We start from the raw sequence: 16,230 nt of genomic DNA on the forward strand, positions 1-16,230 counted from the left end.
CACAGAGATCCTCCTGCCTCTGCCTCCCGAGTGCTGGGATTAAAGGCGTGTGCCTACACAGAACATTCCAGGATCTGTGTTTGCTACAAAAGTTCCTAAGGGCACCTGCAGGTGTAATGCTAGATTAGGATCCCTGTCACTGTCTTTTTTCCTCATAACTTTTTCTTTGTGAATGCTCCTTTGATATTTTGAATGTCAACTCCATCCTTATATGTGATTCAGCTTTGGACAGGGAGAGGGATTGAAGGGGCAAATCCTGATAACTTCAAGTGATAGTAAATACAGGAACACATTGCTATGGCGGTACCTCCTTTTAGGTAGACACTTAACTGTGAGTTAGCTATTATTTGGGCAGGCTTGTATTTTGTAGTTTCTCTAATGTTTTCATTATCAAAAAGTCAATTTCATGAAACCTGTGTTAAAGTCGAATGCAATGGAGTCAGAATTAGATTGACAACAGGTAGTTTATTAAAGGGATACTAATCACACAAGGGCCAGTGACCAGGTTTACACTGGAGCCGGAGTGACCTGCAGATGTCTGCTCAGTCAGGAGGGAGAGAAAAGAGAGTCTCTCTGCTACTTAAACCCTTGCTATGTCACTCTGACAACGCCCAAGCAGCACCTGTGGCCAGTCCTAAGCTGGCGTGGTCGGCGGTATCTGTGGCCACCCCATGCAGGCATGGTCAGCAGTACCTCCAAACAGGATTTCCCCCTACAATGTGTACTACTGGGTAAGCTAAAATGAATTGAGGACATTGAGATAATTACCGATATAAAATGGTGTTTATGCATGTATTCTGCTGTCAGCAGAATGGAAGGCCACAGTTTGTTTTTGTTCTATGTGGTGTTAAGTAGGGTTTATAGCTCCAAAAGAGTATATATGTGTGATGGAGGGCAGTGGATTGAACTGAGCCTGCAGGAGAAAATGATTCTGAGAAATATCAATAAAATAACTGTGAAAAAATAGCTTTCAGTAAGCCTATCTTGCTTCTTTATAATTATTAAAATGTGACATTTATTTTTAATATAGCATTGCTTAAAAATAAACTGAGAAGAATGTTGCATAAGATTGGCATAAGCTGCCGGGCGTTGGTGGCGCACGCCTTTAATCCCAGCACTCGGAGGCAGAGGCAGGCGGATCTCTGTGAGTTCAAGGCCAGCTTGGTATATAGAGCGAGTGCTAGGATAGGCTCCAAAGCTACACAGAGAAACCCTGTCTCGAACCCCCCCCCCAAAAAAAAAAAAAGATTGGCATAAGCTAAGTGTTAATGAGAATAAAATTGTAACTATCGAGGCCAGAACCCTGGAGTCTGAGTGTGGTACTGCTTTATCACTGTGCCTTTTTGAGACAGGGACTCAAAATCAGCTCAGGCTGGCCTGGAATCCTGTATACCACAGGCTGGCATCTCACCCGTTGGTGGTCCTTCTCTCGTCCTTTCAAACGCTTTTCCTGACGTTCATTGAGCTTGGGAGTGGATTTCAAGTTGTAATTTCCAACCTGCAGCACTATTGAATAAGACTCTGTGGACACTGTTGAGATGTTGTGACTAACATCCAGTAACTTCTTGCCACTTGCTCTTGTACTTGCTGATTTGTCATTCCAGGGTGTGGACAGACCCCTAAGCTGAACGTCTCCCAGAGGAGGATGCCAAAGCTCCATGAGTCACTCTCAGAATAATATCTCCCATAATTAAGAGCTTCTGGTGCTGTCCATTTTATGGGAATCTGCTTTAAGTCAGAAGATGCAAACACACCACCATCCTTTTGACAAGACATTCCAAAGTCACTGATTTTCAGAACATTATTTTCACCTGCAGGCAATTTCTTGGAGCAAGGTCCCTGTGCATACCATTTTTACTTGAGATATGCCATCCAGAAGCAACGTCTAATGAAAAATTCACTAGCTGACTTTTAGTTCACCCTTCTTTCTCAGAAAGGAGAGGAAATTGCCTCCTGGAACCAATTCCTTAAAGATGTAGATAGGTTGCCTTTGTGTGTGAACTCTTTAAGTGTGAAAACATTGGGATGATTATGTTGTTTGGAGGGTTTTGGCTTCTTGTAAAATTTTAATTTTAATTCCAGTTGCTGGGAAAGATCTTTATATGCTTCAACAACATTTTTATCCTTTAATGTACCCTTAAGTATGTCATCAAAAGTTCCTTGTCCTTAAGGAATTCTCATAATGTGACATCATCATGATTGAGACCCCATTTCTTACTCTGATTATGGTCATGTGGATACCATGATGTTCTTTTTTTTTATTGGAATATTACATAGACATCATCATGATCAAGGACCCATTTCTTATTCTCAAAAGTATGGTTATGTGAATATCATAATGAATTTAATTGGGACATTATTCACTTTCACTCTAAAATACTTGAGATGCAATCACCATTTGAAAGTGGACAATTCAGTGGTCTCTAGTATATTTACTGTGTGATGCAGTCATCACCATAGTCTAATCTCGGAACATTTTTCTGACCTGCCCCCCCCCAAAAAAAAAAAAAAAACAAAAAAAAAAAAGAAAGAAAAACATGCGGGTTAGCAGTCACTTTTAACTCTCCTTTTCTCTAGCCGCTGGAAGCTACTGACCCATTTTCTGTCTATGAATTTGCCTGGTTTGGGACATTTCATATAAATGGAATCGTGCAATATCATGTCCTTTGGGGCCAGGGTTCTTTCAACTGCAGTTATGTTATCTAGAGTTATCCATGGTGTAGCATGTGTCAATAATCCATTCCTTTTTATGGTTAAATATTCCATAGAATGAATGTGTGCTATGTTTTGTTTACCCATTTATGAATTGATGGACAGGAACAATTATTTTTTTAAGTATTAAAATTGTAAGTTGAACATCAGTGTATCCAAAACTCTAATTGATGATGTCCAGATTACACATGGCATGCACAGAATGCTGTGTAAAAAAGGATGTAGAAATTATTTGTCAGCATTTCATACAAGTGTGATTATTTTCTAAGTCCCCTTCTAGCTATGATTTTTAGGAACTGTTTGAATGTAGTATTTTCATTAATAAAGTTTAATGCATTAAGCATTAATTTAAAATTTGAGAACATGTAATGATCAGTAATGATCATGTTTTGAGTTTATTTCATTATGCAGTATTTGAAAAAAATGTCTACATAAAGGAAAGGAAATGAGTATAATTGAGTCAATATATTTTTAAAGCAATTTTTATAATTTAGCAGACATTGCATCTTAATATAATTCACTATTAAAATTGTGTCCTTGTGAAAAAAGTCGATGTCATTTTTCTATTTCTTTTGGCTAATTATGTAAAATAGGTTCCTTTCCTTTGCTACTTGTTCTGTTTATTTTTGATACATTATTCCTTGCACCTATAGAGTGTTGTACCTGTTAGTCTTTAATCTTTTTCTCTCTGTCCCACAAACCTTCCATCCTCTCACATACAAAATGTCCAGTGTTTCTTAAAATTCATAGTGTCTTAATGGTTTCTAAGAATGGATAAAGACACAGAAATATTTCATCGTCTTCTGGGAACTCCATCATCCAGGCCTTTGTTATTAACAGAATTCACTGAGGTTTCTTCCTGAATGGTTTTTTCCTCTGTCTTTTCCTTCCCCTCGATCACTTTCTGGCCCTCCATTTCTGGTCTCGTCTTTCCCTGCTGTAGCCTTCCTCCTTATATTTTCCTTAGACTCCTTGTCTATCAATATAACTAATTTGTCTTTTTTCAGGTGGAAAGAATGAAATGAATTCATGCAGCTGTGACCAGAATTTTATTTTCCTGAGTAGATTTCTGAGAATTGTGAATGAAGTGGGCCCATTTTCAGTTATCTGCTTTATTATTGCTCCATGCAGAAAACCTAAAATTGTTGTATTATATGTTATTGTACTTTAACTTGTTGCTTAATTTCTACATGTTTATTTTCAGTAATGGCTGGAAGTGTTAATTATTCCATTATTTTAGCACAATGTGCTGCATATACTTCCCAATAAGCAAATAAGGTTACATGTGTACAGAATTTCACTTTTGATTAAATATTGCCTGGGTTTCGGTCCTTTCCCCCATTTGAAATGCTTCCTTTTTAATGTTTGGAACTGAAAATAAGCAGTTACTGAATGATTTTGAATTTACCTCATTTTAGAACTCAGTTTTAATTTATTTGGCCTGGTTTTTTTTAATATTAGTCACTAAAAATAAAGTGGAACACTGTCTTATGCAATGCCTAAGAATCGTTTTATATAGTATGTGTACAACATTAAAACCTGTTCTACAAAGAAAAATATACCAGCGCTCACTTGTCATTTGCCATTTTTCTTGTAATTAGGAAATATTGGGGGGGAAGAGGGGGATAAAAGATTAATTGTGTTTTAATTTTACAGCTACCGGAGCTTTGTATTGCTAAACTTAATCTGGAAAAGTTTCACAGTGACATTTTTAGAGAATTTTTTATCTACTGAATTCTACCAGTGTAACCATTTTTTCTAAATAAACAATAGTTTTCACAAATGACTATATCATTGTGTATATTGTTACTTATTTAGCAGAACTTAGAAAACTAAGTTAGTCTTTCAGTTCTTAATTTTTGTCATGGACTATATTGTCAAATGTCATCTGCTAATATGGAAACATTGTTGGATTATTTTGCACTTGGAGTAAGCTGTGGGAGGAAAACATGCCTGATGCTATCTATTGCTCAATGTTTTGATGATTATATCTATGCAAAACAGAATTTTCAGAGTAGAGAAAGAATATACTTTTTAGAAAGATTAATTAATGATGAGCCTATCTTAGAACTGGCAAAAATATACATTTTGATGTCCCCTTTGTGTAATTGTTATTTGCAAAAGATGAGCAGTGCAATCAATTGTGGGAATGTGCTTTGTGCATTGACTGTTGAACACCTATAACCTGACACAAAATATTTCTAAAGAAAAAAATATTTATTAAAGTGCTTTGTAACTTTGAGAAAATAACTGATTTTTCCTTGAAATCATTGGTGTGAAATGTGTTTAAGAGCTTTCTGTTTCTTAATAATTGCACTCATGTTTTAAGGACTGTATGGTTTAAGGATATACCTTGACATAGGAAAGACTTGACAAAATTATAGCCAGCAATATGCTCAATAGGAAAAGAAAAACATTTCATTTAAAATCCAGAATGAGAGAAGGGTTCCCACTCGATCCATTTGTTTTTTACCCAATATAGAGTAATAAGATGAGAAGGAAAAGGGATACAAGTAGGAAAGGAAGAAGTCAAATTATCTTTGCTGATAACCTGATTCAAAAGGTTCTAAAGACTTCACTGGAAAAATCTTAGATCTGATGGACACTCTTAGCAAAGTGGTAGATAGAAAGTCAGTATTCAAGTCTTATCTTTTTTTTTTTTTAATGTACTACAAATATACTTGCCATGAAAGAAATCAGAAAAAAATAACAACCATTCACAGTAACTTACCTAAGAATCCACCTAATAAAGGTGGATTCTATAGTGAAAATATCAGAAAGAAAAAAATTGACCTTAGGGGATGAAAAGACATGCTCGTGGATTGACAGGATTAGTATGGAAGTGGCTGCATCCCCAAAAATGATTAACATAGTCAACAAAATCCCAATGACATCCTTTACAGACATGTTTTTCAAAAATCTTAAATTTTAATATGTAAGAACAAAATACCCTGAATAGGCAAAGCAAACCAAAACAGCATTCCTGTAAATAATCACAGTATCTGATTTCATTACCCTATACAGCCAGAGTATCAGCATGCTACGGGCACAAACACAGACTAACAGAAAATTCCAAAATGAACACATTCAGCTACAGCCACATTTTGACAAAGGTGCAAAACAGACTGGGTTTAAAAAAAGCCTCTGAGAGATGGCTCAGAGGTTAAGAGCACTGACTGTTCTTCAGAGGTCCTGAGTTCAAGTCCCAGCAACCACATGGTGGCTCACAACCATCTGTAATAGGATCTGGTGCCCTCTTCTGGCCTGCACTGTATACATGATAAATAAATGTTTAAAAAAGAAAAAAAGCCTTTGAATGAATTGTGCTAGGAAAACTGTCCACCTGTGGAGGGAAGAAACTAGATCCATATTTACCATGCAAAAAAAAATAATGCACATGGTTTAAAGGCTTTAGGTTTAAAGGACCTAAAGCAGAAATTGATAGAAGGGAATGTGGAACAATTCAAGATACATACAATGACTTTAGAAAAGGTCCATAAATAGCTCAGGAAATAATGCCAACAGTGGACAGATTAATGACATTAATGACAGTTCATGACATTAATGAGCTGGGCAGAAAAGGAAACAAATAGTAGAATGAAAAGACATCTACAGAATAGGAGAACATTGCCAACTAGCAGATGGGATTAATACCAAATGTACTTTTCAAATGATCAATGGATAATTTTCTATTGAAATACATTAGTTCAGCACCCTAAGCTATCAAGGAAATGCAACTGGAAACTACATTGAGGCTCCGTCTCACCTTAGAATGGCCATCACCAAGAAAATATGACATATGTTGCCAAGGGTAAGAGGCAACATAAAAGAGAACTCTTATATATTGTTGATGGGAGTGGAAAATGGAGCAGCTGACATGGAAATCAGTCTGAAGGTTCCTTAAAAGACTGCAAATAGTACTACAATGAAATCCAATGATGCCATTCCTGGATTAATATACTGGAAGGGCTCTCTGTCAATGACCCACAGTCTTGCTTGCGCATCCATTTTACTGCTTCGTTGTTCAAAATAGCCAAGATAAGAAACCAGACTCCTCCTCCCCCATTAATAGATGGATGAGTAAAGAAGATATAGTATATATGCACAATGGGAATTTTTTCAGCTATAAATAGAAATTGTCATTTGCAGGAAAATAGATGGAAGTTGAGGTCATCATATTGAGTAAAATAAGCCAGACCCAGACTGTGATTTTGAACTATATAGTAAGTAGTTAGTAGCATTTTTGGAGCGTGAGATAGGATAGGCCATTGCTATGTACTCCAGGTAGGCCTTACTCCCAGTTGTTGTCCTTTAGCATTTTGATTGAGTGCTGAGGTTGCAATGTGCATCTTCATGGCCAGCTAGCCTTTCTCTCTCAGCTAGTAAGTAAAAGTAAACTTTAGTTGGAACATTAAGGAATTCAGTGATGCTAGGACACGGTAGCTTTGTAAAAAGTGTGTGTGTGTGCCTGCACGCACGTGTGTGTACTGCATACATGCAGGTGCCTTAGGAGGTCATCAGAAGGTACCAGAAACTCTGGAATTGAAGTTACAGGTGGTTTATGTGCTGCCTGATAAAGGTGCTGGAAACTTAATCCAGATTGTCTGCAAGAGTTCAAGTGCTTTTATCTGCTGGGCCATCTCTACAGATCCATAGCTTTGCTTTTAACTGCAAAAATAAGTTACGTTGTAAGTAGGATATTTAAATTTGTAATATAATAACTGCTTCTGAATATCTACTTGTTTTCAGTACAAGATTATAAAAACCATTTCCTGTTCTGAGGGTGCATCTGACCATGTTTAGAAAATAAGGTGTCAAACCTTTTCTATAAAATACAGGTAGTAAATATTTGAGGCTTGTGCTCATATGTTCCTCTTGTACCTTTTCAGAGCTGAGGATGTAGTAAGAAAGCAGTCATATGTCAGTGAATGTGGCTACAGTGTGAGGAATAAAATACCCATGATGCCCTGCACATTTTTGAAAGCTTTACATGAATGCCATAGAATATGCATTTTATTCTGAATTTTAGTAAGTGACTTTGAGGTTTGTTACTTATCTGGAAAGGTCCTCTTAATCTTAGGCTTTATTAATAGTCTTGGAGATACTTATATTTCAGATAAGGTTCTAGCCTCCTCAGAGTATCTTCCTATCACTGAAGACTGAAAGAAATTTATTTGTATTAACCAAGAAGCCAAGTCCCCCCCCCCCAGGGAATAAAACAGAAGGAAGGACCAGGCTTGGAGGCACACACCTTTAGTCCAGCACCTGGGCCAGGTGGATCTTTGTGAGTTCTAGGTCTTAGTCTACTTAGTGAGTTCTAGGTCAGCTAGGGCTACATAGCAACCCTGTCTCAAAAGCAAAACAAAATGGAAGAAAATATTTTGAATGTCTTGAGTGTTAGTGGCTTAGTGAAACCTCAGTTCGTAGTTGTACGGGTAATTCTTTTTTTTTTTTGCAGATTTTTTATTTGAATTAGAAACAAGATTGTTTTACATGAGAATCCCAGTTCCCTCTCCTTCCTGTCCTCCCCTACCACCCCCCCAACTAAAACCCTACCTATCGCATATCCTTTCTGTTCCCCCTGGATGGTGAGGCCTTCCATAGGGTGTCATCAGAGTCTATTGTATCCTTTGGGATAGGGCCTAGGCCCACCCCTGTGTGTCTTGGCTCAGGGAGTATTCCTCTATGTGGAATGGGCTCCCAAAGTCCACACCTATGCTAGGGATAAGTACTGAACTACTACAGGACGTCCCATAGATTTCTGAGGTTTCCTCACTGAAACCCATGTTTGTACGGGTACTTCTATAACAGGAAAAGAGGTCCAGGCATGCAGATTTTTGATGATTTTCTTTGGTCCAGGAAAACAATTTTGAATATTTACAACACGTTGTATAACCTGGGATTTATGATAACATTCCTTTTTTTCTTCTTGTTCCTGAAATTATATTTTTTCATATAAGATATTCTGATTCTGATGGTCCCTCCTAGATCCTTCCCACCCACCCATTCCACATCCTTTCTTTCTCTCTCTCATTAGAAAACTGGCGTCTAAAAACAATAAAATAAGATAAAACCAAACCCGAGAAGGACAAAAAAGATGAACAGAAAAACAAAAAGCTGAAGAAAAAGCTCAATAAGCAAATATAGCCACAGAGAAACACACATTGGCCTGAATAGAAAGCCCTTGAAAACATAAAATTGGAAACCATAATATATAAGTAAAGACCTGAAGGGGAAGGGGGAAAAGCTGACAAAGCACTCTGAGGGCAAAACGAAAACAAAAACACCTCTGAAAATACCATTGAGTTCTTTTTGTGTTGGCCATCTCCACTCAGGCCTGGGGCCTGAACTTAAAAGAGTGGTTTGTATACTCTGTTGGAGAAAACTAATTTTTCATTGGAGAGTAGTTATCATTTGGAGATAACTTTAGAGTTAGGGATGGGTCCTTGTGCCCATCCATTTCTCTCTGTCCTGGGACCCCATTTGGTACAGACCTGTGCAGGTTCTGTGCTTGCTGCCATGGTCTGTAAGTTCTTACATGCATTGGTCCTGTGTTTAGAAGACCTGTTTCCTAGATGTTCTCCATCCCCTTTTGCTCTTAAAATCTTTCTGCCTCCTCTTCATCGGGGTTCCCTGAACTGTGGGGAAGGGGATTGATGGAGTTTTCCCATTTTAGGCCAAGTGTTCAGTGTCTCTTACTTTCTACACCTTGTCCGGCTGTGGGTCTCTGCATTCCTATCTAACACAGGAGGAAGCTTCTCTAATGATGGCTGAGCAAGACACTGATCTATGAGTATAACAGAATATCATTACAAGTCACTTTGTTGTTACATTCCTTCAGTTGAACAGTACCATTTGGTTTCACCCTAGCCTATCAGGTTCTTAGCCACCTTTGCAGTGTTGGACATGGGTTCAATGTCATGGAATGGGCCTTAAATCCAATCAGATAGTGTTGGTTAGGATGCAGGGTGGAATTTCAGTTTTCTTGTATCTATTGAGACTTGCTTTGTAACTGAGTATATGGTCAATTTTAGAGAATGTTCCATGATATGCTAAGAAGGTATATCCCGTTATCTTTGGGTGGTATGTTGGGAGAATATCTCTTAGGTCCATTTAGTTTATGATGTCATTGAGCTCTGGCATTTCTTTCTCTGTTTAGTTTTAGTCTGGATGACCTGTCTGTTGGTAAGAATGAGGTGTCAAAGTTGACCACTATCGGTGTGTGAGAGTCAATATGTGATTCTAGCTGTAGTAGTGTTTCTTTTATAAACTTGGGCATCATTTTGTTTGGTACAGAGATGTTTAGAATTGCAGATTTTCTTGGTGGATTTTCCCTTTGTGAGTATGTAGTGTCCTTCCCTAATTCTTCAGATTAGTTTTAGTTTGAAGTCTATTTTTTTTCTGATATTAAAGTGGTAAGGCTTGCCTCTGAGTTTCCTGTTTACTTCTTAAGATTTCCATCCATCCATCCATCCATCCATCCATCCATCCATCCATCCATCCATCCACATCCTAACTGAGGTTTCTCTCCCTCTTCTACTCTCAGTCCTTCCACCTCCTCTCTTTCTCCTCATCCATTCCTCTTCCATTTCTCTTCAGAAAAATGTCTTCTCTTTAGTAGGCCTCCCATGGTTATCAACCAACCATGGCATAACATGTTGCAGTGAAGCTAGGCGCCTCCTCTCCTATTAAGGCTAGACAAGGCAATTTTAGACAAGGAAAGGGTCCCCAAAGCAGGCAGATGAGTCAGGGACAGCCCCTGCTTCCAACTGTTAGGAATATCGAAAGGATGGAGGAGAGTTAGTTCTTCCAGGAGTATCTGATTCCCTGGCCAGCGTGTCCTGTGAGTTTCAGGGAGAGCGTTTCTTGGGTATTGGTTGGTGAGACAAAGGTATGGGGTAAGAAAGGATTGTTGTAGGAGAGGGTCGGCTTAGTTCCCTGGGTGTGGGTGCAGAGAGGAAAGAGAGGCCATAGTAGGTTGTCTGCTTCCAAGCTGGGGATAATATTGGGGAATTGGGTTGGAAGATGGGAACGAGAGTGAAAGTAGCTCATCTGATTCCCTGGCCAGCTCTGCCAGTGGGTTTACAGGAAGAGATGGTTTTGGGTGTTGGCAGGTGAGACGAAGGGATGGAGTGGGGAAGGAAGGCCATAGGAGAGAACTCCTTAGTTTCCTGATACCCTGCTGGTTTCCTAATACTCTTTTGTATAAAAATCAGAGACTCATACAGTCATTGTTACTATAGTACAAATATTATGACAATATTACTGTTTTAAAAACTGCATCTGGCCATGACTTTTACTTTTCATTTTTGTGGTCATAAATTTCTGATGCTGCTTCTAATGAAGCTGTAATACACTAGCTTAGTATTTTGTGTCATTACTTAGAAGCATGATTTAATTTTTAAAAAGGATTTTATTTTTCATTATATGAACTTGTCTGTGTCTGAGGGTGGATTTGTAGTTCCCCTGGAATTCAGAAAAAAGTGTCAGATCCTTATGGAATTGCAGTTATAGGTCACTGTAAGTCATCCATGAACTCTGATCCTGAAAGAGCCCTTTCTTTCAAAATATTCTTTAGAAGGCATGAATTGTATAGGATCAGATATATTTAGTACCCACAGAGGTAAGAAGCCTATAAATGAGATTTATCCAAATTGAACAGAAATTCTGGGATTCTGTCCTGGTTAAATTTTGTATTTTCCAAATACTATTCCTACATTAAAAATCACCCTAGGGACTTCTAAAATTACTCCATGACTCACCCAAAGAGATTATGATTCAATATACATAAATAGGACTTCTAATGATTCCTAGTTTGTAAATTTGTAAACATATTACCAGTAATAATGGAAATTGATGCCAGTTATTGACTACCTACTATATAGTAGGCCCTGTTTCAGGTGCTTTACATGTACTGTCAAGATTTAATTCATTAGAAAAGAACATTGTGCACACCAGGTGGGAGGAAGTGTAATTTAGTAGAGTTCATCATAGAGGTAAAAGCGGACAAGAAAAGTGTTCAGGAATATGCTGGCAACAGCTTTGCATATACAGAGATACTGAAAACAAGATTAATATTTATCGGTGTAATAGAAAGATTAGTGATGCACTTGGGGAGGGTCTAGGCCCTGCTCCAAATAATGACACTTTGAAGATCCCCCACGGAAGGCCTCACCCTCCATGGGGAGTAGAAAGGGGTTGGGATAGGGGGGCCAGTGGAGGGGCAGGGGAGGAAGGGAGGGAGAGGGAACTGAGATTGATGTGTAAAAGAAGCTTGTTTTTAATTTAAATAAAAACAAAAGATTAGTGTTGTCATGCTTATTTTTTTCCAAGGTGAATAAAGACTCCCTCCACAAAATGTTGGAAGACAGCATGGAATCATATCCAAACAGAATTTGCCTCTCAAATCTCATATACTCCTGGACGAGTATGATTAATTGCTTCATAATTGGTCTAGAATCCATGAGTACCAACTTACAGTAAAGCATGGCATCCAAGCACCGACACGGTCTAGGTCTAAATCCTTCACAGAGCTTTTCTAGATCAAGTTCTTGAAAACAGTATTTATTCCGTCACATTTAGGCTTAGGTAATTCTTAAGTACATACAGTCCTCTTCAAATGCTTTCCAGACAAGCGATATTTTACATCTCTTTTCCTGCTTGGCATGAATAAATAATCATGAATTAAAAATTATAGTTTTTATTTTGATTTTTTGTCTTTATTATTGATGGTTTGAATCAGTCACTCCAGAAAGCATAAAATGTACATACATAGTGGTCCACACCCAATAGCAATTCTTAAGTGTTATTTGCTAATGATGAGATATGTAACTGGGGATAGTATTTCATGCAGCATAAAATTAGTATCATAAAAATCCATAAACATAGCACAGTATCTTTAAAGTTTGATAAAAAACAATTTGTGGGTATAGAGGAATTAGTAGCTTCTTAATCACCCAGATAATCAAGTCTAATGACATCTTGCTGTTATCTGACAAAAGGGAGGTCAGCCTAAACTAGGGGTTTATAACAGGCCATTTTCTAGCTCATATCCCAGAAACGAAGGCTATTTCTGATTTACAATTGCATACTTATCCAGTTTATGTGTGCTGTGCCTAATCAGAGCCTTCTCCTTTCCCTCTACTCCCTCCATTAACCATCTCCATTTAGCAACATATCAAAGAAATTAAGCTTTTAAAGCCTGGCCCACGTAGAAATGGCCATTACAGCTTAAAAAAACTGTCTAAGAATCGGGACATGAGGGGGAGGTAGCAATTGTTCTCATATCAGAGTTGCCACACCTTTCGTTGAGACTTCTAATATCCCTTCTCTTGTTATTCTCATCATGTCTAGTTGTATCTGTTAATGCAGCAAGTCCTATATTGAATTGACAAGAATTAGAATCCTTTAAGCATTTCTTCCTCTCTTTTGAATATGGATGGGTATTTTTTGCTCGCATGTCTGTCTGTGTACCACATGCATACCTAGTACCCACAGAGACCAGAAGAGGGCATTAGATCCTCTGGGACTGGAGTTCCAGTCAGTTGTGTGGCACCAAGTGGGTGCTGGAAATCAAACTCAGGCCCTCTGGAAGAGCAGCCAGTGTTCTTAATTGTTGAGCTACCTCTCCAGTTCCAAGAAATTCTTTTCCACTCAACTCTATATGCAAGAAAAATCTTCTAATGTCTCCAGAAATATGATTTTAATTTATATTATTGAATATATATATATATATATATATATATATATGGGCTGGAGAGATGGCTCGATGATTAAGAATGCATATGCACTAGGGATAAATACTGGTTTCACTGTTAAGAGGTCCCATAGAGAGTCTTGGCCTCCTAAGTGGCACCCACATTCAGAGGGCTTGGTTCAGCCCAATGCTAGTTCCCCAGCTTTACGACTGGGGTCCCTGTGCTCTCACTAGGTCAGGTCAGCTGTTTCTGTAGGTTTCTCCAATATGGTCTTGACTCCCTTGCTCATCCCTCTCTCTTCACAACTGGATTCCAGGAGTATGGCTCAGTGCTTAGCTGTGGGTGCCTGCTTCTGCTTCCATCAGCTTCTGAATGAAGGCTCTAGAATGGCAATTAAGGTAGTCATCAATCTCATTATAGGGGAAGGGCATCAAAGGAGACCACTCCACTACTGCCTAGATTCTTAGTTGGGGTCACCTTTGTGGATCTCTGAACATTTCCGTAGTGCCAGATTTCTCTTTAAACCCATACTAGCTCCCTCTATGAAGGTATCTCTTTCCTTGCTCTCCTCTATTCCTCCCCTGACTCAGTCTTCCAGATCCCTCTTGTTCTCCTACCCTTCCTCTTCTCCCCTTCTCTTTTTCCTCCCTCCCTCCCCTCTTCCCCATGCTCCCAATTTGCTCAGGAGTTCTTGTCCCTTTTCCCTTCTTCGGGGGAACTCTTGGGGTCCTCCTTGAGTCTTAGCTTCTCTGGAGGTGTGGATTGTAGGCTGGTAGTCCTTTATTCTGTGTCTAATACCCATATATGAGTGAGTACATACCATGTTTGTCTTTTTGTGACTGTGTTACCTCACTCAGGATAGTTTCTTCCAGTTCCATCCATTTGCCTGCGAATTTCAAGATTTCATTGTTTTTTTTTCCCACCAAGTAATACTCCATTGTGTAAATGTACCACATTTTCGCCATCCATTCTTCAGTTGAGGGGCATCCAGTATTTATCCCTAGTGCACAAATGGACTTTGGGAGCCCATTCCCTATGGAGGGATACTATTTCAGCCCAGATACAAGGAGGAGGGCCTAGGCCCTCCCCCAAATGATGTGACTGACGTTGATGATCCCCATGGAAGACCTCACTATCCTTGGAGCAGTGGGTGGGTGGGGGTTGGTGGGGGGGTGGGAGGGAGAGGGAACAGGGGGGATTGATATGTTAAATGATTTTTCTAAATAAAAAAGATATTAGCTTAGAAATTAACAGAAATTTAACAACACCACCAACAAAAAAGAGTGCATATGCATTCCCAGCCATCTCCCTGGCTCAATATCTGCCTTTTGATTGGATTTTTTATTAATTAAGTTTATTTATTCCATGCGTCTTCACATCGTGTATCTTGCTTGATCCCATTTATTCTCTGTCCCTTCACATCTGCCCTCTGCCCCTGCATGCCTCCCCTGAATAAAACAAAATACAAGTAAAAAAATTTGAAGAAAACAAAGTGAGAAAAAATTTAAAAGGGGAAGGAATTAAAAATCTCATCCTGGAGGGTGCAGTTCAACCCAACAAGTCATGCTGTATACTCCTTCATCTATACATCTCTACTTGCAAGTGTTCATTGCAGAGTGTCACTGGTCTGGTTTGAGAGCCCTGGAATCCACTACACATTGAATACTGGGCCCCTACTAGGACTCTTCCTGGACATCCCCCTGCTGCCCTGTCTTCGGGTCTATAGGTCAGGTCCCTACACATGCTCCAGCAGACCATTGATGGGGTGGATGTTGGGGCAGGCCAAGTCATAACTCTGGGTCCAGGCTTGGGCTGCTAGAGTTGGTCTGCCAGATGGGAAATGGGAACAGCTGTCCCATGTTTACAATTTCAGGGGTTGGATCTGTTGTGCTGTCCTGGCAGGGTGCAGGGCCTGCTCTCCAGAGTGTTGCAGCTAGTGGGGATAGGGATAGCTCTCCTACTCTTATGACCACAGGGCCAGCTCTCCTACTTGCCCCAGGCATTGATTTTTGGTAGTGGGAGAGAGGCGGGTAGCTCTCCCCGTCCATACCACCACAGGACAGATGGGTAATAGAAACAGCTCTCCTATGCTCCCCATTTTGGAGCTGGCTCACTCGCACCTGAGCTAATAGGGTTGGGTCTCTTGTCTTGCCCTAGTAAAGTGCAAGACTTGCTCTCCTGAATGTTGCAGCTGGTGGGAGTCAGGGATGTCTCTCCCACTCTTATGACCACAGGGCTAGGTCTTGAATCTGTTTCAGGCATGGATGGGCAGGTGGCGAACTCTCCTCTGCCCATGTTGCCATAAGGCAGATGGGTAATTGTGGGCAGCTGTTCCATGCTCAAGATTTTTGGGGCTGGCTCACTCACACCTCTGCTAACAGGGTTGACTCTGTTGTGCTGCCCTGGTAGGTGCAGGGCCTGCTCTCCCGAGTGGTGCAGCTGGTGGGGGTCAGGGACAGCTCTCCCACTCTTATGACCACAGCGCCACTTCTCCCACCTGTCCCAGGCATTGAAAGGTGGGGCCGGGGTTGGGGGAGGGCATCTCTCTCCAGCCCATGTTGCTTTTGTGGCAGATGAGGGTTGGGGCTAGGTCTCGGATTGAAACTTGGGTTTAACCTAACATCTGGCTATTTGCTTTCTCTTGACACCATATTCTCTTCCTTGTTTTTATTTTTCTGCCATTTTAAAGAATATTTTTTATTTACTCCGACAATTTCATACATGTATGCAGTGTGTCATGATACATACCGAACTTCCCTTTGTGACTCACCCTGGACACTCTTCAACAGGCCTCCTTCTCATATTCATGTCTCCTCCTCCT

General features: G+C 39.7%; 1 protein-coding gene and 1 pseudogene across 5 annotated transcripts in view; one reads left to right on the forward strand and one right to left on the reverse strand.

Annotated features, from left to right (window-relative positions):
• Positions 1-4,503, forward strand: part of Thoc2 (THO complex 2) — a 102,433-nt gene extending 97,930 nt beyond the window's left edge. For 3 of the 5 annotated variants that reach the window (XM_027433499.2, XM_027433502.2, XM_027433505.2), the window contains exon 39: positions 1,605-4,503. The gene's annotated coding sequence lies outside the window, so the exon portion shown is untranslated. The remainder of the gene's footprint in view (positions 1-1,604) is intronic. The other 2 variants (XM_027433500.2, XM_027433503.2) reach the window with 1 other exon arrangement.
• Positions 725-15,746, reverse strand: LOC100772190 (annotated as a pseudogene).
• Positions 15,747-16,230: the final 484 nt, after the last annotated feature.

The sequence above is a fragment of the Cricetulus griseus genome, chromosome X (genome assembly GCF_003668045.3).
Source record: "Cricetulus griseus strain 17A/GY chromosome X, alternate assembly CriGri-PICRH-1.0, whole genome shotgun sequence".
NCBI classification, from domain to species: Eukaryota; Metazoa; Chordata; class Mammalia; order Rodentia; family Cricetidae; genus Cricetulus; species Cricetulus griseus.